Source organism: Salvelinus sp. IW2-2015, unplaced genomic scaffold, assembly GCF_002910315.2.
Source record: "Salvelinus sp. IW2-2015 unplaced genomic scaffold, ASM291031v2 Un_scaffold16544, whole genome shotgun sequence".
Lineage (NCBI taxonomy): Eukaryota > Metazoa > Chordata > Actinopteri > Salmoniformes > Salmonidae > Salvelinus > Salvelinus sp. IW2-2015.
Genome location: NW_019957637.1, coordinates 236,811 through 261,613, shown reverse-complemented (window position 1 = coordinate 261,613; position 24,803 = coordinate 236,811). Strand labels below are relative to the sequence as shown.

At 42.3% G+C, this 24,803-nt stretch overlaps 1 long non-coding RNA gene across 1 annotated transcript in view; it reads right to left on the bottom strand.

Moving 5' to 3' along the window:
• Positions 1–18,225: 18,225 nt before the first annotated feature.
• The window catches only part of LOC112080869 (uncharacterized), a 72,964-nt gene continuing 66,386 nt past the window's right edge, over positions 18,226–24,803 (bottom strand). The window contains exon 3 of the long non-coding RNA XR_002896252.2: positions 18,226–18,324. This is a non-coding gene — a long non-coding RNA (uncharacterized lncRNA). The remainder of the gene's footprint in view (positions 18,325–24,803) is intronic.

Below are 24,803 nucleotides of genomic sequence, written 5' to 3'. Positions count from 1 at the left end.
CCTCCTTGCTCTATGTTCAACATGTCAATGTGATGAGACAAGTACAGGTCAAGAGGATTAAAAAAAGGTACAATGCAGCCATTTCTAACTCGATATTAAATAATTTCTCAGAATTAAGTACCTTACTGTGATTAAGTTCAATTAAACTGGTGAAAAAGATACAAAAATAGCTTCTTAGCAAAGAGCACTTTCTTAAGCAATTTTGTTAGGACTGTCTGAGGAGTGGTCTAAGTGGGGAGGGGGACACTGAAAACTAGCTGTTATTGGCAAAGAAGTTTGGAAGCCACTTTCTTTTTGGTCTATTGACTATTTTACCACCTGCTGAAGTCACCAAGGAAGGCCAAAACCAAAACAGGCTGAAATTCCAGGGAATCATCTTCATTTTTACAATTTCATTGTCTTATTCCAACCGCAGTGTGGAAATATATATAACACACAGGAACATCTATTTGACTGCACTTGGCCTTTAAATCTGTGCTATGCTCCACAATATATTACTCACTACTAAATGAGCATGCATAATTATGGCAATTCGTCATTCGTCAAACAGATAATACTCATGCAAAATGCAACCTTTGTGAAAATGTGAATTGGCTGCAAATTAATCATCCAATGAGATATTGGTAAAGAATAGGTGATTTTTTCCCCTTATGATCTGTATTTAGCCAGCAGTTATATGCGGGTACCTTCTCAGAGTCCGTGGCGGATATACTGGCGCACTCAGAGATGGAGTGTCTTGCACCCCTCTGGTGATCCATCATGACATGTGCTGTGCTACTTCAAATTGTTTTTCCTGGCAGTGTTGGGAAGGGAAAAGTGCATGAGCAACAACAAAAACTTGGGTTCACTTTATCTCTGGAGAGACCACTGAAAAAGAAGCCAGTGCAGAATAAAAACATTCCAAAACATGCATCCTGTTTGCAACAAAGCACTAAAGTAATACTGCATAAAATATGGCAAATCAATCCACTTCTTGTCCTGAATACAACGTGTTATGTTTGGGGCAAATCCAATACAACACATTACTGAGTACCACTCCCCATATTTTCAAGCATAGTGGTGGCTGCATGATGTTATGGGTATGCTTGTAATCGTTAAGGACTGGGGAGTTTTAAGGAGTGAATGGGAGTCAATTGGATGCTAGATCAAAAACCCAACATAAGCATTTTGTCAAAAAGAATTACAATACTACAAAATGTTTCAGAGATGAGATACTTTTGAGGAAAATAGGCAGGTTTCTCAACTCGTACCCAGAATTTGAGAAGGGTTGCGTGCCGATTAGCTTAGAAACCGTGTGATGCAGGATGACAATGTGAAGTGATTGGCCGACAGTCTGCTGTGTGGGGCATTATACATTTCTACATTCATTGCCCAATGGGATCCCAAACTCCTCCTTTCTATAATATCTCGGAGTAGACACTGCAAGGCCCCTCCGCCTGCTAGAGTGGCAGCTCTCTCCCTCGCACTTTATCAGCTCTAGTTAATAAAAAAGGTAGCTTACAAAGTGAATTTTCTGCTGCTTCCCTCACTCGGATTGGACTAGGTCTGGATCAAACCAGGTTTACCTGTACATTAAATAAATGTATGCATATAGGGTCCGGGTGGAAAAACCACAGGTCCATTTCGGAACACATCATACATTTGGACCTGCGAAGACCTCTACTTAAGAGGCCAAACATAACCCCATTCACAAAAGAAAACGTCACAGAAGCTAGACCAAAAATAGGGTGTTTTTGAGTTGTGTGTCTTTTGCAAAATAAACAAAAATTAACTACTGTTGGCATTTCATTTTCCTGCTGTACCGTAACCGAACCCAAAACCGCAATAAGTACCGAACCATGGGATTGGTGAACCATTACAACCCTAATAGAGATACAGAGCGATTCCATTGGAGCAGAGAAGATGATCCTCCCTGGTGAAAAGTTAATCTTCCTCCATCCTCCTCTCCTCTGTGAGACCATCAGTAAGGTTTTAAACTATAGCTATACAGCCTCAATTCTGCCTTATTCAATAGCAATACGTCTCTATCCCACTAACCCTACTGCAGAGACCTGAGCCCAAATCTGGGGCTCAAAGTGCTTGAGTACAGAGGCCTCCCTCAATCAGGTGGTTTGTGCTCCACAGAGCCCCAGAGTTGATCCTGAGACGTTCCCTTCCCAGACAGACATGCCGCTCCCTCCACTGCTTTAGACCAGACGAGTGGCTGGCTGACTGCTGCTGCTCTCAGGGATCTGACTGCCACACACTCCTACACACCCTTCAACTGAACCAATTCCAGAAACCCAGTTATCTCCTGAACCGCTCATCTGGAATAGCCTGGCCCACACGGCTGAACAATCAGGCCGACCCAGATGGGTTTTCTACCTGACACAGACATCGGAACAAAGGAAGTAAAACAACTATTACACCAGCAACCGACAGATTAAGCAAGAGTGGTGAGGCATTGATAGAATCTTAATTACGTTATTACAACAAAATCTACAACATCGGCTCAACAGATGGGGAAGGGTTCAATGGGTGATATCACCACAATAATATACTTCTGGCACCCCTTGAGAAACAAGAACTTTGAAAAACAAATGAAGTGTCCAGTAAAAATGTATTACTGAAACCAACACACATTTTTCCCATTGGGTGCTTTGAAACTTTGCTATGATGCTTGGAAATTGGTATTTTGATGATGGTTTCTGGAAGGTCAAATAAGTTCACTGTGATATATTTAAGTGTAGGCTACTGAGCAGTAGGTGGGTAGTCCAAGGATTGTGATGCTATCTCCACACTAGTTAGATGACGCTCAATCCATTAAATCAGAAAACAAACATTACTTTAACAGCACCTGCTGAAATTGAATTTTACTTTTATCGTTTCCATATTTACATCTCATTTCCACTGGGAGTTGAAACTGGCAGAGAGGATGAATATCTAACTACTCTCATCACATAGTAAAATGGCCTCCTCCGACAGGAAACACAACGCAGTGTAAAAATAGTCCTCAGATCGCTTACCCAGCAGGGCACAAAACAGTGAGAGTCTCCTTATCAGGGATAGAGCACGGTTTGTTGCATTAGCAATGATCAGTTACACCGTTGCCCTAGATACCACATCTTTCAATTAGCCAATCCACAGAGCTGGAGAAGTGGAAAATCTGCATACCTGTCCACCGTGAGGAGAGCAGTATGAAAACAAGAAACTCAGTTACAGAAAACACCGGAAAGGCAGCCTTATATATTATTTGCTTTCTAATATAGGAGGCCGGGTGCATTCAAATGAGCTTTGGATCAGGGAAGTATTGCAAATATGGCAAATCCCTATGCTTAGACTTTCTAATTAGTAATATAAACGAATTCAGACAGAGTACTATCTCACTTGACTAGCCTACCCCCTAAAAGAGGTAATTGTTGGTCAGTGTAATCAATTTGATGTAATAACAGTTGAATTGTATGTCAAATAAAAATTCAGACAACAATAAAAATACATTACTTTGCAATTAAATAATGAACTTGACCAGTTTTCTAAGACCGAACACAATCTCTCAAAGTCTTAAGAGCAGAGAGAGATTCATCAGGCTAAAACACTTTAAAGTCTTGACCTTGGGGGGAATGCCAGTTTAAAAGCTTCTCTAGGTAGATCCATTATCAGGCTGAGGTGGAAGTTAGGGGAAATAGAATAAAGATGTTGATGGAAAGAGGAGGAATTGCTTCTGACAATCAATTATTAAAACAATGGTCACTGATTTGATGGAACGCTGATATGATTAGAGTAGAGTCTGGGGTTCTTTCTAGAGTGGAAACCCACCTGTCTCTGAGATGCATCTGGTAGAGACTCCTAAGGGACCAAATAGAGTAGCTGGAACACCTTAGAGTTCATAATGAACTACTTGGCAGTGGGGCAGACCATTAATCCTACTACTCCCTCTACAACATGGCGGCAAAAACTAGCAAATAGCCAGTAGCCACAAATCTGACAGGGAATGAGGCTTGTATCTATAGCAACTCAGTATCTGGGATTTCAGTAACCCTGAAAGAGCCCATCTCTTTTTGGGGCCTCTAGGCCCTCCTGAAGGAACCATAACAAGGTTAGCAGATCTGTGCTTTACACCCCTTTAGCAGTGTACACCCCTGAAACCCCTGTACCAAAAGACTGCCAGAGGTATCCACAGAGAAAACGCTTTCTTTATTTCTGACTCAGATTGCATTATGCTGATTCTCTTTCCCCAAAGCCATGGCTCCACTTTCTGCTGAATCGTTAGCAAAACTGAACCTCAGTCTCCACATTAAAAAACAACCATTTTCCAAAGCTACCAAATGTCCTCATTTTACACGGTTTCTCTCTGCATTCAGTATTCCCCTCATTTATTCCACAGCACCATTATCCTGGGGCCACAGTGAACTCAAATCACAAAGATCCTTCTGAAACATTGCTCCTCAAATCTATATTGCTCCCTCCATTTCTCTCCTTCTCCCTCCATTATGAGGAATCTACAGATGCCCTCTCCATTGATCAGTGGGGAGCRGTACAGTGTGACGGTAAATGTCTGTCAGAGTGCATGGTGGACCTTTTCTTCATCATGGTTGGCCCTGTTGAAAGCGAGCAATCAACCTTGATTCATTCAGATGCTCATTAAATGTTTGTGCCCCTGGCCATGGAAAGAAAAGTGGGAGCAAGTATGCAATATTCCAGAGCCATTTTGTCACCATAGCTGAATTGAAAGTATGGCACAGAGAAACAAAATATTGCTTATGTCAGGTGAAGTCAATTACTTAGGGGAGAAAGCTAAACTCATACTTAATGCACAGCATCAGCATCATTCCCCTACAGAAAACGCATAGGCTGTGTTTATAGCCGTTCTCCTTTTCAGCATTCATACTGTATGCTTACCACTCTGGTCTCTGAGTTGATGGGCCCAGGGAACTCGGCAATTATGAACACTTATCCAACATTGGATGGCTGTGAGAGATGGAGTAAATTCTCCATGGTCAGAAACAGCAGAGGCTAAAAAGTCTTAAGATGCAGAGTCAGAGTGCAAGAGAAGCAGAGTAAAAGTCCCTTTTCTAGGGAGTTTTTCCTAGCCACCGTGCTTCTACACCTGCATTGCTTGCTGTTTGGGGTTTTATGCTGGGTTTCTGTACAGCACTTTGAGATATCAGCTGATGTACAAAAGGCTATATAAATAAATTTGATTTGAGTAAGCAGGTTAATTTGAAGGCTCAATTTGCTTCTCCTGTAATTACACTAACTGTGGAAAACGTTCCATTTACCAGCAGCTATTTATATATCACGAGAAAATAAGTGAATAAATGAGAAGGAAATCTGAAAGAAGCCAGTGTGCAAAACCAGTGCAAAGTGCACACGCTCACCATATATTTGAATGACTTTTGCGCACAACGGCATATTCTCAAAAACAGATAGATGAAGACAGTAGCCTATTTTCAGTTCGCTACTGGTGACGTATTATTTTCAAGACAGATTTAAAAAGCAACCATGGTCATTAACTAAATGAAACAAGAAAACAGTCTTCGGACAAACAATAACGGAACTGACCAGTGTTATATTTCAGAACAGTGCCAAAGATAGAGCATTTGGGAGGACGCTTATCAACTTTACTCAAAATGCATTGTAAAAAATAAGCTAAATTAAATTAATAGACATTCTACAAGGGTTAAACAATTTAATCCAGCTAGGTTTACATCAATCTGTGAATAAAAATGTTAACGAGGAGTAGTCTTTTTGTCTCATCGAAACCGACTAGGCTCATGAACAGCAGGTATAACAAAGTGACGCAAAGACCTCTACTTGGTCACTGTCGTTAAGATGTTCGCATGTTGCTTCCGTCAGTAATATACTTAATGGACCTGCAGTAATCAAATACCTAGTCCTCCTCGAAATTCGTCTACAACAACGTGCATTCATTCATTCTACGATTGAGATAACAGCCATATAGAAGGRGGCAAAACTCCCCGAACATAACAGAGCGAGAGGAGCAGACAAGAGCTGGTATTATGTAATACTGTAACAAAATGAACACACGTTAGATCTTACCTCTATACTGCAAGAGAAACATTGTTTACAGTCCGTACAGCAGAGGATGGTGAGCCCTCGTCGCCTACTGCAACGCGAATCGTCAAGAATATAAATCCGTTGGATTGAGAGAAAGGGAGTTTGTTCTCCAGTCCGTTTCGCTCTGCAGACTGGGCTGTAGCGCGAGAATGAGGGAGGGTCTTGCAGCTCGCAGAGCCTCGCACTCATATAAACCACATTCCCGAATACATGTAACCTACGTTTACAAGTGAACAAAGTATAGCCTGCCAGATGGTACCCGCAAGGGTGTATTACTGAGAGTGCGCAAAGGGCACCAGTGATATGCTCAAGAATATGTCAATCCCGTTTTCCCACAGCTGACAAAATACTGTAGGCTACAGTTTGTCGGTGTCTGCTAAGGCGGACCAGTTAAAGGGACTCTGCAGGGCCATTGACAAATCATCATGGGTTCTGATATCAATAGGTTTTGTTGTTAAACCCGGAGTATTACATTGTACAAATCTAAAAGTAGCATTTTTATTATGGAAAAACATGTTAAAGTACAATAGTAATTAACCTTGAGTTGCTATAGAAGAGTGAGCTTGTGTGTAGGGTAGGTTATTTTCTAAATGTAATCTGTTAGTTACCTGTTCAAAATGGTAAATAAGTAACATCATTTTTGGAGTACACAAACTCAGTAAGGTAATCTGATTACTTTGCTACTTTTAGATTACTTTCCCTTTAAAAGGGATTAAAATATAAAACATGAATATTACCAATTTAACGAAATCTATTACAGGATAAATCAATGTTAGAGTTTACATAGCTGGCCATAAATGGATGTTGCATTTTACTGTATGGTTTGGTTATGTAGGCTTCTTCTAATCCATTGGTTTGGTTATGTAGGCTTCTTCTAATCCATTGCTTTCTATTAGACATGATTAGGCTATATCTTTACATTAAAAACCAACATCTCAGATTTCCAGTCAATCCCAATTCATTTAATACACCTTGATCTTCAAGAATAGGACTTGGAAATATAGATTAGCCAATTTAAATTTACCCGAGCATAACCCAAAAGCTAAGGATTTACTAGTCTACTCTGTCGTTTATGATTTTGCTGTCATGGACTGATTGGGGTCATTACTTCGAGTTTAAAAATGCTTCTCTCATGGAATGGCATGCTTCGAACACTACCGAAAAGTGCTATTTGCATTTGAAAAATATATACCATATGCTGCATTTGCTTTAGGCTTATTTTTTATGTTTTGTTGGCGACACTTGGATATCTCAATAATTTGCAGCAGTTTAAGTGTTTGTGTGAGTTTGAGCATGTGTCCGTTAGGCCTACGGGCATTTTTCTGAATCAGCACAAATTAGATTGAGCAATAAAAGCCCCACTTCAACTCAGCCATTGGGTTAAAATACACATATGCATTTGTGAACAGCCATCCATAACCAAAACAATATAAAGCACAAATAGCAGCAGTTTGATTCACATCAACGCCATGTAGATATCTATAATAAGTGATATCCGTATTGCCCCGTCCATAGGCTACACCACTGCTTTCGTCCTCACCTCCAAGCGTTTGTTCAAGTTGAATAATTTTGGATGCCAACAGCAGTCACACCATTGGAAGACATAGCTTGGACTGTAGCCTACAAAATGCTTATTCCTGCTTTTTTTCCATTTGGTGTGTAATAGTGGTCTCTGACCTGGTAAAACTTGCTCAGGGGGGGAAAAAAACATTAAGCTTTGCTGATTTGAATGTCATTAAGAAAAGAGAAAGGCGTCATATTTTTTTCCCTCAAACAGCCTTTCTGAACTATCTATGGAATATGTAAAATTTGATCATATTTTTTCTGGTAACGTAACGGATTCATTTTTTTGTTCAGTAACATGTAATCCATTACTCCAACCCTGTGTGTGTTGTGATGGATGGGTTGGTGCTGCTTACATAGAAATAGCACTGATGAGCCCATTAATATATTATAACAATCTCTCTCAGTACAAGTCATTTTCAGTCTCATCTTCAGCCTTGGGAAGTGCAGTCATACGAAGACAGTACCTTGGAGTGCCAGCTGGGGGCACCACTGTTAGCATACAAAGTTAGGTCATGTGTCATTAACAGTGATGTTCATATGGACTGTGAGCTTCTCCCACCATGCAGCGCAGAACTCAAGGCCTGATAAATAATGCACCATTTTACTGCAGACAACCAAGCAGACTGTGAGCAGTCTAGTGTGATGATTTAATCTCAGTCCTGTGAACCTCTTCACCATGGAGACAGCACTCATATCAAATGAGCCTCAAAGTGTCCCTTTTCTCAGAATGAAACATGTAGTAAGTTGAAGGAAAGGAGCAAACATTCAAAGTCCATTTCTATCTGGGTTGTCATTTCAAAAAGAAGCCAGAAATCCATACTACATTAATATACACCCCCCCCCCTCAAGGAGTAAAACCATAAAAACACATTAGTAATGGAAGATGAGCGTAGAGGGGAGTGGTCTTATCAGAGATCCACATGGGTCCACTGAAATCAGCGGAAAGATAACGACAATGGTAAAGAGATAGAGTATCATTGAACATGTTGATTTGTTCACCTTCTCGGAGAGTCTAGCTTAGTGAAACAAGTCAAACTGGTTCACTAATACCTACATTTTTCTAAATGGAGTAAATATCAAAACAACCTAAATAAAATTGTGTAGAGGTTAGACTTTATTTGCACAGACTCTCTTGCACTGGCTCTATGCACACATTCTACACTAATACTCCAACACACCCACACGCTACTGCTACGCTGTTTATTATTTATCCTAATTGCCAAGTCACTTTTACCCAGACCTACATGTACATATTATCTCAACTACCTCGTACCCCTGCACATTGACTCGGTACCGGTACTCCTTGTCTATAGTCTTGTTATTGTATTGTGCTACTATTTCCTTTTTGTAAATTATGATAAAACGTATTTTTTTAAACTCTGCATCGTTGGAAAAGGGCTTGTAAGCATTTCATGGTAAGTCTACACCCGTTGTATTTGGCGCATGTGACAGACTTGATTTGACAAGAATTGGGGTGTCAATCATGGCCTAAAGCCACATCGAAACTGTGTAGAAATTATAAATGGACCTACATGTATATAATTCCTTCACTGTGTCCATCTCTCAAAGACAGAAACAAAAGTTAGAGTCGGGACGTATTAAAAGTTGCAAAAACGGGACGTTTTTTTTTCCTCTCCAGATTTTGATGTCGAAGCAATACTCTATAACCAATTTTCACTGCGGCTCTCCGGACCTCAGTGATCACCAAATGTGGCCCCCGAGCAAAATTTGTTTGACACCCCTCGTCTACAAAGTTTGAGATGAAAAATAAGTGTCTGAGAAATGTTTGATGGGTCAAACAATATTATCTTCAACAGCCTGTCTGCACTTCCAAAAACAAATTTCAAAGCCCACAGCCCATACACAAGAACTGTCAAACGGATTCCAAAGTGGAAACGAACGAGGCAAAGACTGTGTACTTGAGCATGGAAACATTCCCAGCATTGATTTTTAAACAACCTTAACCAATTAGAGAAATAAATGAGGCGTCTGTTGTTGGCGGAGCAGTAACGTTGCCTGCTCAATCTGCAGAGTAATTTCCTGCATATAGAAATTGTATGGTTACAGTCAGTAGTAGCCCTTTCAGTATGGTTGTATGTCACAGCAACAAAAAGTAATTAGAGCCAAAACTCAATGTATAAACAAATTCTAAAGATGAAATGTTAAGAGTCAAATTAGTGCATGGCAAGTGACTCATCATCCATATTAGAGGGTGTAAATATGACTATAATAAGTTGTATTATGCCCTCAGAATCATAAGGAGAATGTACTAATGATATTGAGTTCAGTTGACAGTTTTAAAGGACAGCCAAATCTGTTGAGCCCCTTGACCTAAAGCTATTTTAAAATCTGACATTAACTAGCTTTGTCTGATGGTCCAGGATCATGGATCCTCAAATAGAAGCCCACTACATGGACTCAATCAGCAGGAGTGTTACTGAAACTGTTTTATGACAGCTCACAGTATGGTAAGATCTAAAAAGGCTTCCAAGTAGCTGCATTGGATGGAGCTGCTGAAACACTCATTCAGACAGACCCTTTTTCTGTGTCCTCGTTTTTCGCCACAACAGACTGGTCATAAATAAACTAAATGCTTCCCAGACAGAACTAAATTAATTCTGTCACCAAATAGAAAATGAAAGAGTTGGCGCTCCTATTCAGTTCAGTTCTCCCTAGGCCTAAGGGACAGTGTTTCTGCTTATCCGTTTTTCAAACCGTGATGTTCTTTCAAAGGCTTTCTTGGTTCAAGTGCATTTAAATCAAATACTACATTTGCCTTTTTGCTACCACAGATTAAATACAAATTTTCACTGGTTTTTATGGTTAGTGTTATAAATTAGTGATCATCTTAAGCCAAATTAACTGGGTGGCTTGAAAGAGGGGTATGATAAATCAAAGTCACTTTGCTGGAACATTTCCACTCCCCAAAAAAATGTGGGGGAAAAAAGATACTGCCATGACAAAAAATAAATAAATTGTGAGCCAACTCTTCAATCACTGGGTCATAAATCTAATTAGAAATCGCAGAGCGCAACGAGATATCAGCCAGTCCATATCCGTACCTCATCGTTGAGCTGGAAAATCAGCCATAGTTGATCACCTCGTCTAAGAGACACCTGTTGAACAATAAGTAACTTGTTTAGTTAAGATGGAGATATTTTGTCTCATTATTGAAGATGTTCAGAGCATAAGAAAGACGAAATTAAATCAAACTTTATTAGTCACATGCGCCGAATACAGCAGGTGTAGACCTTACAGTGAAATGCTTACTTACGAGCCTCTGACAGTGCAGTTTCAAAAAATACGGATAAGAATAAGAGATAAAAGTAACAAGTAGTTAAAGAAGAGCAGTAAAAAATAAAAATAAAAATATATATATATATATATATATATACATACATACATACATACATACATACATACATACATACATACATACATACATACATACATACATACACAGGGGGGTGCCGGTACAAAGTCAACCATGTTAGTTTGTTGGTGACGTGGACACCAAGGAACTTGACGCTCTCAACCTGCTCCACTGCAGCCCCGTCGATGAGAATGGAGGCGTGCTTGGTCCTCTTCTTCCTGTAGTCCACAATCATCTCCTTTGTCTTAACCAGGTTGAGGGAGAGGTTGTTGTTCAGGCACCACCCGGCCATGTCTCTGACCTCCCTATAGGCTGTCTCTTTGTTGTCGGTGATCAGGCCTACCACTGTTGTGTCACCGGCAAATTTAATGGTGTTGGAGTCGTGCCTGGCCGTGCAGTCATGAGTGAACAGGGAGTACAGGAGGGGGCTGAGCACGCACCCCTGAGGGGCCCCTGTGTTGAGGATCAGCGTGGCGGATGTGTTGTTACCAAACCTTACCACCTGGGGGCGGCCCGTAAGGAAGTCCAGGATCCAGTTGCAGAGGGAGGTGTTTAGTCCCAGGGACCTTAGCTTATTGTTGAGCTTTCAGGGCACTATGGTGTTGAACGCTGTGTTGTAGTCAATGAATAGCATTCTCACATAGGTGTTCCTTTTCTCCAGGTGGGAAAGGGCAGTGTGGAGTGCAATAGAGACTGCATTATCTGTGGATCTGTAGGGGTGGTATGCGAATTGGAGTGGGTCTAGGGTTTCCGTGTGATGGTGTTGATGTGAGCCATGACCAGCCTTTCAAAGCACTTCATGGCTACAGACGTGAATGCTACAGGTCGGTAGTCATTTAGGCAGGTTACCTTAGTGCCAGTGCCCAAGAACGCTATGGTGGTATGACAGACTCGGACAGAGAGAGGTTGAAAATGTCAGTGAAGACACTTGCTAGTTGGTCAGCGCATTGTCGCAGTACACGTCCTGGTAATCCGTCTGGCCCTGCGGCCTTGTGAATGTTGACCTGTCTTACATCGGCTGCGGAGATCATGATCACAGTCTTCAGGTACAGCTGGTGCTCTCATGCATGTTTCAGTGTTATTTGCCTCGAAGCGAGCATAGAAGTAGTTTAGCACGTCCAGTACGCTCGTGTCACTGGGCAGCTCTTGGCTGTGCTTCCCTTTGTAGTCTGTAATGGTTTGCAGGCCCTGCCACATCCAACAAGCGTCAGAGCCGGTGCAGTACAACTCGATCTTAGTCCTGTATTGACGCATTGCCTGTTTGATGGTTCGTCGGAGGGCATAGCAGGATTTCTTATAAGCTTCCGTGTTAGAGTCCCCCTCCTTGAAAGCGGCAGCTCGAGACTTTAGCTCAGTGCGGATGCTGCCTGTAATCAATGGTTTCTGGTTGGGGTATGTACGTACGGTCACTGTGGGGATGACGTCATCGATGCAGTTATTGATAAAGCCAATGACAGATGTGGTGTACTCCTCAATGCCATTGGAGGAATAACGTAACATATTCCAGTCTGTACTAGAAAAACAGTCCTGTAGCTTAGTATCTGCTTCATATGACCACTTTTCTTTTTATTGATCTAGTCACTGGTGCTTCCTCAAATTTTTGCTTGTAAGCAGGAATCAGGAGGATAGAATTATGGTCAGATTTGCCAAATGGAGGGCGAGGGAGAGCTTTGTATGCATCTCTGTGTGTGGAGTATAGGTGGTCCAGAGTTCTTTTCCCTCTGGTTGCACATTTAACATGTTGGTAGAAAATAGGTAAAACGGATTTAAGTTTCCCTGCATTAAAGTCCCCGGCTACAAGGCGCGCCGCCTCTGGGTGAGCGTTTTCTTATTTGCTTATGGCGGAATACAGCTCTTTCAATGCTATCTCAGTGCCAGCCTCTGACTGTGGTGGTATGTAAACAGCTACAAAGAATATAGATGAAAACTCCCTGGGTAGATAATGTGGTCTGCAGCTTATCATGAGAAACTCTACCTCAGGCGAGCAGTAGCTGGAGACTTCCTTAGATATTGTGCACCAGCTGTTTTTTACAAAAATACATAGACCGCCGCCGCTTGTCTTACCAGACACCGCTGTTCTATCCTGCCGATACATCGTATAACCAGCCAGCTGTATGCTGATATTGTCGTCGTTCAGCACGTGGAGCATAAGATGTTAKAATTTTTAATGTCCTGTTGATAGTTCAATCTTCCCAATAAGTCGTCCATTTTATGTCCAACGATTGCATGTTTGCGAGCAGAATTGAGGGGAGTGGGGGTTTATTCGATTGCCTCCTACTCCTCAGAAGGCAGCCCACCCTCCGGCCTCTCTTTCTCCGCCTCCTCTTCACCTAACACATCACTAACGTCTAACGTGATACATTTTTAACCGAGTCTTCTTCTGATCGAACATTTTCTTTTTTTTTTTTTATCTCTGAAAGAAAAGGGTTCCTGGGGTATGGTTTCAAAGATGTCTCCAAAAGATACTGTGCAGCTCTAATGTGGTCCCTCTGTAAATGTTGAACCATCACACAGAGAGAAGCTGTAAATCACAGATGTCTCTGTCTCTCCACCGGCCTTTATATCCACTCTCAGTAGATTGTAAATCGGATGCCTTGTGTTGTATTGTAAAGTCTGCATTTAACGATTCCAGAATTGATGATGCCCCTTGCACACAGTGGAATCAGAAGAGTAGATAGTGTAGAATGCTATACTAATATGCCCTTTCCAATCAAACAGAGGTGTCAGATCCCTGCTCTGCAAAGCTTTCAGAATTTGAGAGTGGATGATATTTGAAGGTTCTGCTCACCAGAAAGCCTGCCAGAGTTTAAAGGACTGCGCTGGTATTTGGTGTCATCCATTTTGAGATCAATGAAACYTACTATTATAGCTCAGACCGGGAGGGGAAAATGTCAGATCTAACGATTCATAGTGTTTCATTAGCTCCACTGCCCTTTGTGGATGGAGAGACTGCCCATCGATCTGAACCAGAGCTAAGGATGGAGCCCTCCKTTCTTTCACCACTTCCTCTGTCCGTCTATTTCTTTCTCACTACCCATCCTTCCTTTGGACCCTGTATCACACTCTCCCTCTTCCTTCTCTCTTTTCCTCCTCTCTGTTTCCCACCCTCACCCTCTCGTTGAGTGCTGATTAGTAGATTATCARCTCATTAAGTCAGCGTCTCCACTGGCCAGATTGTGTTATTCCTGGTGGAATACTTGGTATATGAGCTCTGGGAGGAGAGAGGGACCATGGAAAAGACATTGGGGCTGTGGAGTTTTGTGTTCCAGAACCTTCTGCTGAAATCAAATTTTTCTTGGGTGAGAAGGGGGGGAAGTGGAAGCCTTGGCAACATTCTGTAAATTGGATTAAGTGAAAGATACAGAGGCAAGCTGATCTCCAGGAAGTCCCCACCAGCATGAATATTGATGGTAGCAGATTTCATACAGAGTGCAGAATACCTCTTTACCTCAGTCTATAGCTAAACCCCAGTCAACAGCAGGGGCTCCCCACCATCAGTCCACACTGGTCATGGTGCTCAAAATCACCGTCCAAACACACCGTTGGCCAAAAAACACAGAGGAAGGGGAATATAATGATTTGTGTTTGCACAACACAGTATGCAGACTGGAGTGCAGCAAGTCCTCTATTACACAATCACAAGTGGTTCATCAGAACAAGTGGGTATTCTAATGCATTTTGGCTCCAGAGAAGTGCAGCTAGCTGTGGTCCAGGAACCAAATGTGCCATCTGCCTAGATGAGCATCAGAAACTCTGGCCCCTACACAACATTAACAGCATCTGCTTGGTGAATCAGACTCAAGGTCAAGTGTTAAAAACTCTCAGCAGAACTGACAAACTGTTTCATAACCAGGGGCTGACAGGGGGACCCGCAAATCATTGTATCTGAGAAAAACATAGCCTTTTCAAAAATAATTTCCTGCTATTCTACTTCATTTTACATGACTGTAAACATTACAATAATATTTTTGAATACCACGCGAGTGACAAGATACTGGGATCAATAAAACCAACGACCCAGGTCTTAAATGCAACCACTAGCATAGGCCAATGAAAAGAGTGTGTACACAGATTATAGGCCTACAATGAGGAAATGATAGTCCACTAACTATCCAGTTGCACTCATTTAAGCAAGGTCTTGGTGACCTTTTTCTCATCTCAGGGCATTCCAATTCCAGTCACAACTTGAGGAAACTATTAAGTCAGTGCATATCCAGCCCAACACCACCACCTGCCCTGCACCTGACACTCACCAATTAAGAGGATGTAGTTTGTATTTGTAAGGGATCCCCATTAGCAGCTACTCTTCCTGGGGTCCAAACATATTAAAGCACTCACATTACATATAAAACAAAAGATAACAGTACATCTTATAACATTACACCACTACATATCTACAATACAAAATGCTCAATACCACCATAAAACAATAACACAATGTATTGTTAGATATGTGTCTGTACCTTGTGTGCGTCTTCACAGTATCCATTGTTCCATAAGGTGTATTTTTACCTGCTTTTTAAATCTGATTCTACTGCTTGCATCAGTAACCTGATGTGGAATAGAGTTCCATGTAGTCACGGCTCTATGTAGTACTGTACACCTCACAGTCTGTTCTGGACCTCTGGTAGCATTTCTTAAGGGTTATGCATGGGTTTCCGAGCTGTATGCAAGTATTTTAAAAACCGACAGCTCGGTACATTCAGCTTGTCAACACCTCTTACAAAAACAAGTAGTGATGAAGTCAATCTCTTCCACTTGAGCCATGAGAGACTGACATGCATGTCATTAATGTTAGCTCTGCGAGAACTCTGCCAGACCCCGGTGCCTTGTCATTGTTGATAGACAATACTTTTTTCACCTCTTCCACACTGACTTTACGTAATTCAAAAGTACAATTGTCTTTCATAATTTGGTCAGATATACTTGGATGTGTAGTGTCAGCGTTTGTTGCTGACATGTCATACTAAAGTTTGCTTATCTTGCCAATGAAAAACTCATTAAAGTAGTTGGCAATATCAGTGAGTTGTGACGAATGAGCCATCTGATTCAATGACTGACGAATGAGCCATCTGATTCAATGACTGACGAATGAGCCATCTGATTCAATGACTGACGAATGAGCCATCTGATTCAATGACTGATGAATGAGCCATCTGATTCAATGACTGATGGAGCCGAGTTTGCCTTTTCCCCAACATTTAATTTAAGGTGCTCCAAAGCTTTTTATTATCATTCATTTTTGTTAAATAGTATAGATTCTATTTTATTTTATTTAGTTTAGTCACATGATTTCTTAACTTGCAGTATGTTTGCCAATCAAGTTGGGCAGCCAGACTCATTTGCTATACCTTTTGTCTCATCCATCTCACCCATACAATTTTTCAATTCCTCATCAATCCAAGGGGATTCAACTGTCTTTACAGTCATTTTCTTAATGGGTGCGTTGCTTATTAGTAACTGGAAAAAGCAATTTAATAAATGTGTCAAGCGCAGTGCCTGGTTGCTCCTCATTACACACCACAGACCAGCAAATATTCTTTACATCATCAACATATGAATCATTACAAAACTTATTGTATGACCTCTTAGACACTATATTAGGCCAAGCCTTTGTTTTTTCTAGATATGGCTACTATATTGTGATCACAGTGGTAGCCCTGAACTTCATACCTCTACTTTCCTTCCTTTAATGGTGTCTGTTGCTCTGCCATCAAAGGCCACTGAGAGGACAAGGTTCTCAAGCTCCAGTTAGTAAGCACAGAGACGTGACGTTGTTGGATGCCAGAAAAACAGACAAACAGAGGCCAGTTAGAGATGAAGTATATATCAGAGAGTAGCAGTGCTGAGGGAAGATATACTACCACACACTGATGGACTACAAAAATGCTGTAGCGAGAGGCCAGAAAGAGGGAGAGGATGAGAGTGGGATATCGATAGAGATCAGACACCAGACCGCTGTAGGTTGAGGCAGAGTGTAGAGGACGAGAAGAGAGAGGAAAATGGAACATCACCAGAGACCGGAGATACAATGCCTTTAGAGGCCAGAGAGAGTGATAGAGAGGATGGGGGAGGCCAGAGAGAGAAATAGGCCAGACACCAGACTGTACATTCATTATCACCTGACCAACCTGTGCACCACACTGTGTGAACATAATAGGAGTTGACACACTCATCTACCAAAGCCCGGCAAGAGAAGAGACGCTTTCATTCCATCTCCCCATGCTCTCACACCACCAGGGAATACAATTAGCACCTGGCAAATGCCGGTAGATTTAGGTATTGGCGGGTAAGAATGTCTATTTCACCAGCCACGTTGGCGGGTGGTTAATTTGCAGGAATCTAGTATGAGCATTACATTCCTGAATAAAAATAGTCAAAAGTGAAATAAGCACATGGAGTTAGAAAAATGCTGCATGAGCTGTTTTCAAAGTATTTCTGCTGTTTTGTTTCATAGCTGCTAATTACATTAATAAACACTAATCCTATATCCCACTTTGCACAGCAACACTGCCTGGCAGGGGAGCTGAGCGCACGGACTTTAGTGCTGATATTCATTTTTGGAGGCGCTGTGCACAGGCATAAAATATGGTCTAATTTACTCGAAAGTGTCATGTTCCTTGGCTATTTACATTGTTTTTTTTCACAAACTCGGTTGTTTTTCGACATTAGTTTGAGTCTGCTGCTTCAACTGATAGCAAAAAGATACCCTAGTCAGACCCCAAATCTCAGACACGTGACAGGACTCCAGTGGGCCTGTTGCCATGGTAACCAGAGCCAGAGTAAGAGGGGGTAGCACCAGGGGGGTTGGGCAGAACCAGTGTAATAGTAGGGGTAGCTCCAGGGGCGTTGGGGAGAGCCAGTGTAATAGTAGGGGTATCTACAGGGGGGTTGGGCAGAACCAGTGTAATAGTAGGGGTAGCTCCAGGGGCGTTGGGGAGAGCCAGTGTAATAGTAGGGGTAGCTCCAGGGGGGGTTGGGCAGCAGAGAGGAGGCTCTACTGGATAGAAGGAAACCACTATGGGACAAATACAGTCTTATCAGGTGTGCAGCAGGAATTTTGGCAGTAAATCCCCTTAAGAGCCATGAAATCTGGACACTGCACCTGAGAACGCCTCCAGGGCTGTGGTGTGTATGCACCCCTCCAGACTCTCTTTCCACATGCAAACTCGAACACAGACACACAAACACACACAAACACTCACACAAACACACACACTGAGCTCTTACCTGCTGCTCATCCTGATCTGTAGTCCATGTACATTATGGAGTTGTGGTGTGGTGATGCTTCCTCTGATCTCAGCCCCTCTGGTCTCTCAGTGATGCTCCTGTGAAGAAACAGCATCAACAACAATGGCCCATGATTCTCTGTTCATTCTCTTTAGATCCATGCTGTTCAAGAGAGCACCAATATGCCATACCAGGATCTCAGCTCATCATTTCTGTGGCTGGTTCAAGGACACCAAGAGGACTGTGTAATAAGACCCAAGAGGACTGGGTAATAAGGGCCACAATAAGGTGCTTTGTCTTGAGTAGAGAAAGATGATAACTAAAGGAGGATGTCACTGTGGTTCTCTGATAGGCATGGCCCTTCTGCTTTGTAGAGGAGACACTCATCTGAACCAGAAAGAGCTGTGGATCAGGAGGGTCCCAGTGACTGTAGAATTTACACTCAGCCTTTAAAAAATATATATATTATTTAACCAGGTAGGCTAGTTGAGAGCAAGTTCTCATTTACAAACTGTGACCTGGCCAAGATAAAGCAAAGCAGTGCGACACAAACAACAGAGTTACACATGGAATAAACAAACATAGAGCCAATAACACAATAGAAAAAAAGTCTATATACAGTGTGTGCAAATGAGGTAAGATAAGGGAGGTAAGGCAATAAATAGGCCATAGTGTCGAAATAATTACAATTTAGCAATTAAACACTGGAGTGATAGATGTGCAGAAGATGAAAGTGCAAGTAGAGATACTGGGGTGCAAAGGAGCAAACATAAATAACAGTATTGGGATGAGGTACAGTGGGGCAAAAAAGTATTTAGTCAGCCACCAATTGTGCAAGTTCTCCCACTTAAAAAGATGGAGAGAGGCCTGTTATTCTCATCATAGGTACACTTCAACTATGACAGACAAAATGAAAACAAAATCCAGAAAAATCACATTGTAGGATTTTTAATGAATTTATTTGCAAATTATGGTGGAAAATAAGTATTTGGTCATAACAAAAGTTTCTCAATACTTTGTTATATACCTTTGTTGGCAATGACAGAGGTCAAACGTTTTCTGTAAGTCTTCACAAGCTTTTCACACACTGTTGCTCGGTATTTTGGCCATTCCTCCATGCAGATCTCCTCTAGAGCAGTGATGTTTTGGGGCTGTTGCTGGGCAACACGGACTTTCAACTCCCTCCAAAGATTTTTCTATGGGGTTGAGACCTGGAGACTGGCTAGGCCACTCTAGGACCTTGAAATGCTTCTTACGAAGCCACTCCTTCGTTGCCCGGGCGGTGTGTTTGGGATCATTGTCATGCTGAAAGACCCAGCCACGTTTCATCTTCAATGCCCTTGCTGATGGAAGGTTTTCACTCAAAATCTCACGATACATGGCCCCATTCATTCTTTCCTTTACACGGATCAGTCGTCCTGGTCCCTTTGCAGAAAAACAGCCCCAAAGCAGATGTTTCCACCCCCATGCTTCACAGTAGGTATGGTGTTCTTTGGATGCAACTCAGCATTCTTTGTCCTCCAAACACGACGAGTTGAGTTTTTACCAAAAGTTATATTTTGGTTTCATCTGACCATATGACATTCTCCCAATCTTCTTCTGGATCATCCAAATGCTCTCTAGCAAAACTTCAGACGGGCCTGGACATGTACTGGCTTAAGCAGGGGGACACGTCTGGCACTGCAGGATTTGAGTCCCTGGCGACATAGTGTGTTACTGATGGTAGGCTTAGTTACTTTGGTCCCAGCTCTCTGCAGGTCATTCACTAGGTCCCCCCGTGTGGTTCTGGGATTTTTGCTCACCGTTCTTGTGATCATTTTGACCCCACGGGGTGAGATCTTGCGTGGAGCCCCAGATCGACGGAGATTATCAGTGGTCTTGTATGTCTTCCATTTCCTAATAATTGCTCCCACAGTTGATTTCTTCAAACCAAGCTGCTTACCTATTGCAGATTCAGTCTTCCCAGCCTGGTGCAGGTCTACAATTTTGTTTCTGGTGTCCTTTGACAGCTCTTTGACAGCTCTTTGGTCTTGGCCATAGTGGAGTTTGGAGTGTGACTGTTTGAGGTTGTGGACAGGTGTCTTTTATACTGATAACAAGTTCAAACAGGTGRCATTAATACAGGTAACGAGTAGAGGACAGAGGAGCCTTTTAAAGAAGAAGTTACAGGTCTGTGAGAGCCAGAAATCTTGCTTGTTTGTAGGTGACCAAATACTTATTTTCCACCATAATTTGCATATAAATTCATAAAAAATCCTACAATGTGATTTTCTGGATTTTTTTTCTCATTTCGTCTGTCATAGTTGAAGTGTACCTATGATGAAAATTACAGGCCTCTCTCATCTTTTTAAGTGGGAGAACTTGCACAATTGGTGGCTGACTAAATACTTTTTTGCCCCACTGTAGTTACAGATGGGCTATCTACAGGTGCAGTGATCTGTGAGCTGCTCTGACAGCTGATGCTTGAAGTTAGTGAGGGAGATATGACTCTCCAGCTTCAGTGATTTTTGCAATTCGTTCCAGTCATTGGCAGCAGAGAACTGGAAGGAAAGGCAGCCAAAGGAGAAATTGGCTTTGGGGATGAGCAGTGAAATATACCTGCTGGAGCGCGTGCTATGGGTGGGTGCTGCTATGGTGACCAGTGAGCTGAGATAAGGCGGGGCTTTATCTAGCAAAGACTAATAGATGACCTGGAGCCAGTGGGTTTGGCGACGAATATGAAGTGAGGGCCAGCCAACGAGAGCAAAGGTCTCAGTGGTGGGTAGTATATGGGGCTATGGTGACAAAACGGATGGAACTGTGATAGACTGCATCCAATTTGCTGAGTAGAGTGTTGGAGGCTATTTTGTAAATGACATCGCCGAAGTCAAGGATCYGTAGAATGGTCAGTTTTACAAGGGTATGTTTGGCAGCATGAGTGAAGGATGCTTTGTTGCGAAATAGGAAGCCGATTCGAGATTTAATTTTGGATTGGAGATGTTTGTGAGTCTGGAAGGAGAGTTATCAGTCTAACCAGACASCTAGGTATTTGTAGTTGTCCACATATTCTAAGTCAGAACCGTCCAGAGTAGTGATGCTGGACGGGCAGGCAGGTGCGGGCAGCGATCGGTTGAAGAGCACGCATTTAGTTTTACTTGCATTTAAGAGCAGTTTGAGAACACGGAAGGAGAGTTGTATGGTATTGAAGCTCGTCTGGAGGGGACACCATGGAGGAAAATACAAAAACACAAAGCTGCCAGAGACCGACYCACAGAGAATATTCACTGTGATGTATTATAATAGACTGAAAGAGGCCCTAAGGGTATCGTGATGACCAGAGTAATTGGCTTTCTTCTGCTATGACAATCTGCATCAGTCATGCCATGATGCCAACACACACTCAAGCCACTGTAAAGGGCACAGAGATCCCCAAAGCTTCCTCTACTACTCACAAACAACAACTCCTGAACAACAAAGGCTTTTTTCTGCCTCAGTGAATTTCTCCTGCCTGTTACCTCATATTTCTGTGTCTGACTTTGTATTGAATGCTTGTGCATGTACACTGAGTATACAAAACATTGCTCTTTCCATGACAGACAGACCATGAGGAAGGTATGATCCCTTATTGATGTCACCTGTTAAATCCAGTTCAACCAGTGTTGATGAAGGGGAGAAGACATGTTAAAGGATTTTTAAGTCTTGAGACATGGATTGTGTTYTGTCATTAAGAAWGTGAATGGGAAAGACAAAACATTTAAGTGCCTTCGAACAGGGTTTGGTATTAGGTGCCAGGAGCACCGGTTTGAGTGTGTCAAGAACTACAACACTGCTGGGTTTCCCGTGTGTATCAAGAACGGTCCACCACCAAAAGGACATCCAGCCAACTTGACAAGCATTGGAGACAAAATCAGCCAAGATCTCTAAGACCTGACACCTTGTAGAGTTCATGCCACAACGAACTGATGCTGTTCTGAGGGCAAAGTGGGGTGCAACTCAATATTTGGAAGGTGTTCCTAATGTTTTATACACTCAATGTATACTTGAATAAAAATATTAACTTCTATAACGTATTGCAGGTGACAGTCCTTGAACTTGGACCCAAGAAGACGTCTCAACGAGTATTGTGACCATGTATTGTAATGAAGGACTTTTTAAATAATTTTCCCTGACAGCCAGTTACCGGTTAGCGGATGCTTTGGTTTTACTTTACCTTCTCCTTGAAATGCCAGGCGACTGTTTCCCTTAGGAGGATAGAACACAGGTGTTCTTGTGACCTGCTCCCTCCACCCCTCCTGTGATTTCATCCTTCCTTCCACCCCTCTGATTCCATCCCTCCCTTCATCGCTGACCTGCTTCTCCAACACCATCCTTCTCATCTGCTCCCTCCACCACTCTTCCACTCCCTCCAACACTTTCCCTCCATCCCTCTGACCTGCTCTTTCTTTCCCCCTCCCTCCATCGCTGACCTGCTTCTCCCACACCATCCCTCTCACCTGCTCCCTCCATCCCTCTTCCCACTCCCTCAATCCCTCTTCCCACTCCCTCCTCCACCCCTCTTTCCAGTCCATCCCTCCACATAGCTTCAGAGATCTGTTCATCCACTACCCTTGACCACAGAAGACCAGAGTGAGAGCTGGTGATGTGGGATCTGTAACCAGCCTCTCTTTGTCTTTAGACAGCAGAGTTCCAGGTCAGGCTTCAACACTGGTCCAGATCTGTTCATTACCAGTACACCTCAAGTGTCATGGTGAATAAGGACAGAAACAGCTGTTCTGTTGTTGAGTCTATCGTTCTCTTTTATCTATTCTTCCTCTGTGTGAATGTAACTAACCCAGACTAAACAAAAGACAGGGGAAATAGCAACATGGTCTGCGCATATGCAATTTGTGCATACATTTTACGTATGGGTAGCCCCAGCAGAAATCAAACCCATAACCTTTGACATTGCAAGCGCCATGCTCTACCGACTGAGCTACAAAGGACCACAAACATGTATTTTAAACCACACGCCTGGAACTGTGAGGATATTCTGCTGGAAGCCTAAAAGCAACTCACTTTGATTTTACATATTACAAATATGCATCCTACACTTTGTACAAACAGGCAAACAGCTCATTATTAGTACTCATAGTAACAGCCTACTACAAGGAGGCTCAAGGAAGGAAAGGGTTCAAGTCAGTGCAGGACTGACTAGTGATGGGGGGAGAAACAAAAATCAATAGTTACATATCGCAATATTATTTTTGGACGATATATCGATTTTTGATTTGTAAAAATAAATGACGTACCTAGCGTTAGCTAGCGTCAGTCGTCGGCAGTACCTGCGCCAAAACGCAGGTATTTTTCATCCTAAAGATTGTTCTCATTTTTCAGCACTTTCATTTTCCTGGCTGATCAAAACTTGCTTTCTCATGCTCTTGTGTCTATATGTAGCAGAAATATGCTGAGCAATATGTTTGGAACATAAAATAGCAACAAAATCAAAGTATTGTGAAAATCGCAATACCTATCATATCAGCACCTAAGTATGGTACTAATATCGTATCGTGATGCCCCGGGCAATACCCAGTCCTAGGGCTGACCATGTGACACAGATCCTCAACAGGTCTTTAATTTCACACCCTGATGACCCTCTGAGGATCTTTCGACTGATGTAGATAACCACAAGACCATATGTTCCTCCTGGCACCAGCCACCTGAATGTTGCCCTCTTTTTCTTCACTCTAATAAATGTAAAGGTCATGGATGAATTACAGTCTGCCCTTCACACTGTGCACTAACTGGGCTCCAGCATGCACTTTAACTTAAGGCTGGTTATGAACACATATTTAGCAGTAAAGAGACGGAGGCAAACAGCATGAGGGCAGTGCACTAACTAGGCTTATGCAAAGTGAGGAGTACTGCTAACCAGACTAGGCTACGCTATATACAAGAACTCAGACCAAAGAGCACTAATTAATGAATGCATGATGAGTTGCATTTAGCCTCGCCAAAAGCTCAATATCCTTTATGGGGTAACTCGTCTATCAATGTGTAGCATCCAGCTAGCTTCCCAAGCTAATGTTGGGCTACTGGTTCTGGTGGTGGGTAAACAGATGAAGGCTGTCATGCCGGGTTTCCCAAACTCAGTCCTCAAACCTCAAGGGTTGCACCTTTAGTTTTTTTGCACTAGCACTACACAGCTGATTCAAATAATCAACTAAATCATCCAGCTTTGATCATTTGAATCAACCATGTAGTGTTAGTGCAAAAAAAATCGAGGTCCCGAGGAGCGAGTTTGGGGAAACACAGCAGCAGTGGAAGTTATGGGACAGCAGAGAGGGGGTCCCTTCTTCCTTTTCATTTGGAGTGACACCAAATCATATGGGTGATAATATTGGTGATTCCTCATGAAACTAGGAGAAAACAGGACCATGATTTGGGGTGTTTTCCTGAAATGTAATCCATAGAAGGGTCCTTATGAGGAAGGATTGTTTGACATATCTTGAAGCATAATTGAGAATGCATTAAAGTTGGAACGTGTGACATTTTGGCCTTCCCCAGGCCTCATTTAAAACTCCAGTGTTTCATCTGTAGGTGCTACACAAAGTAAAAAATT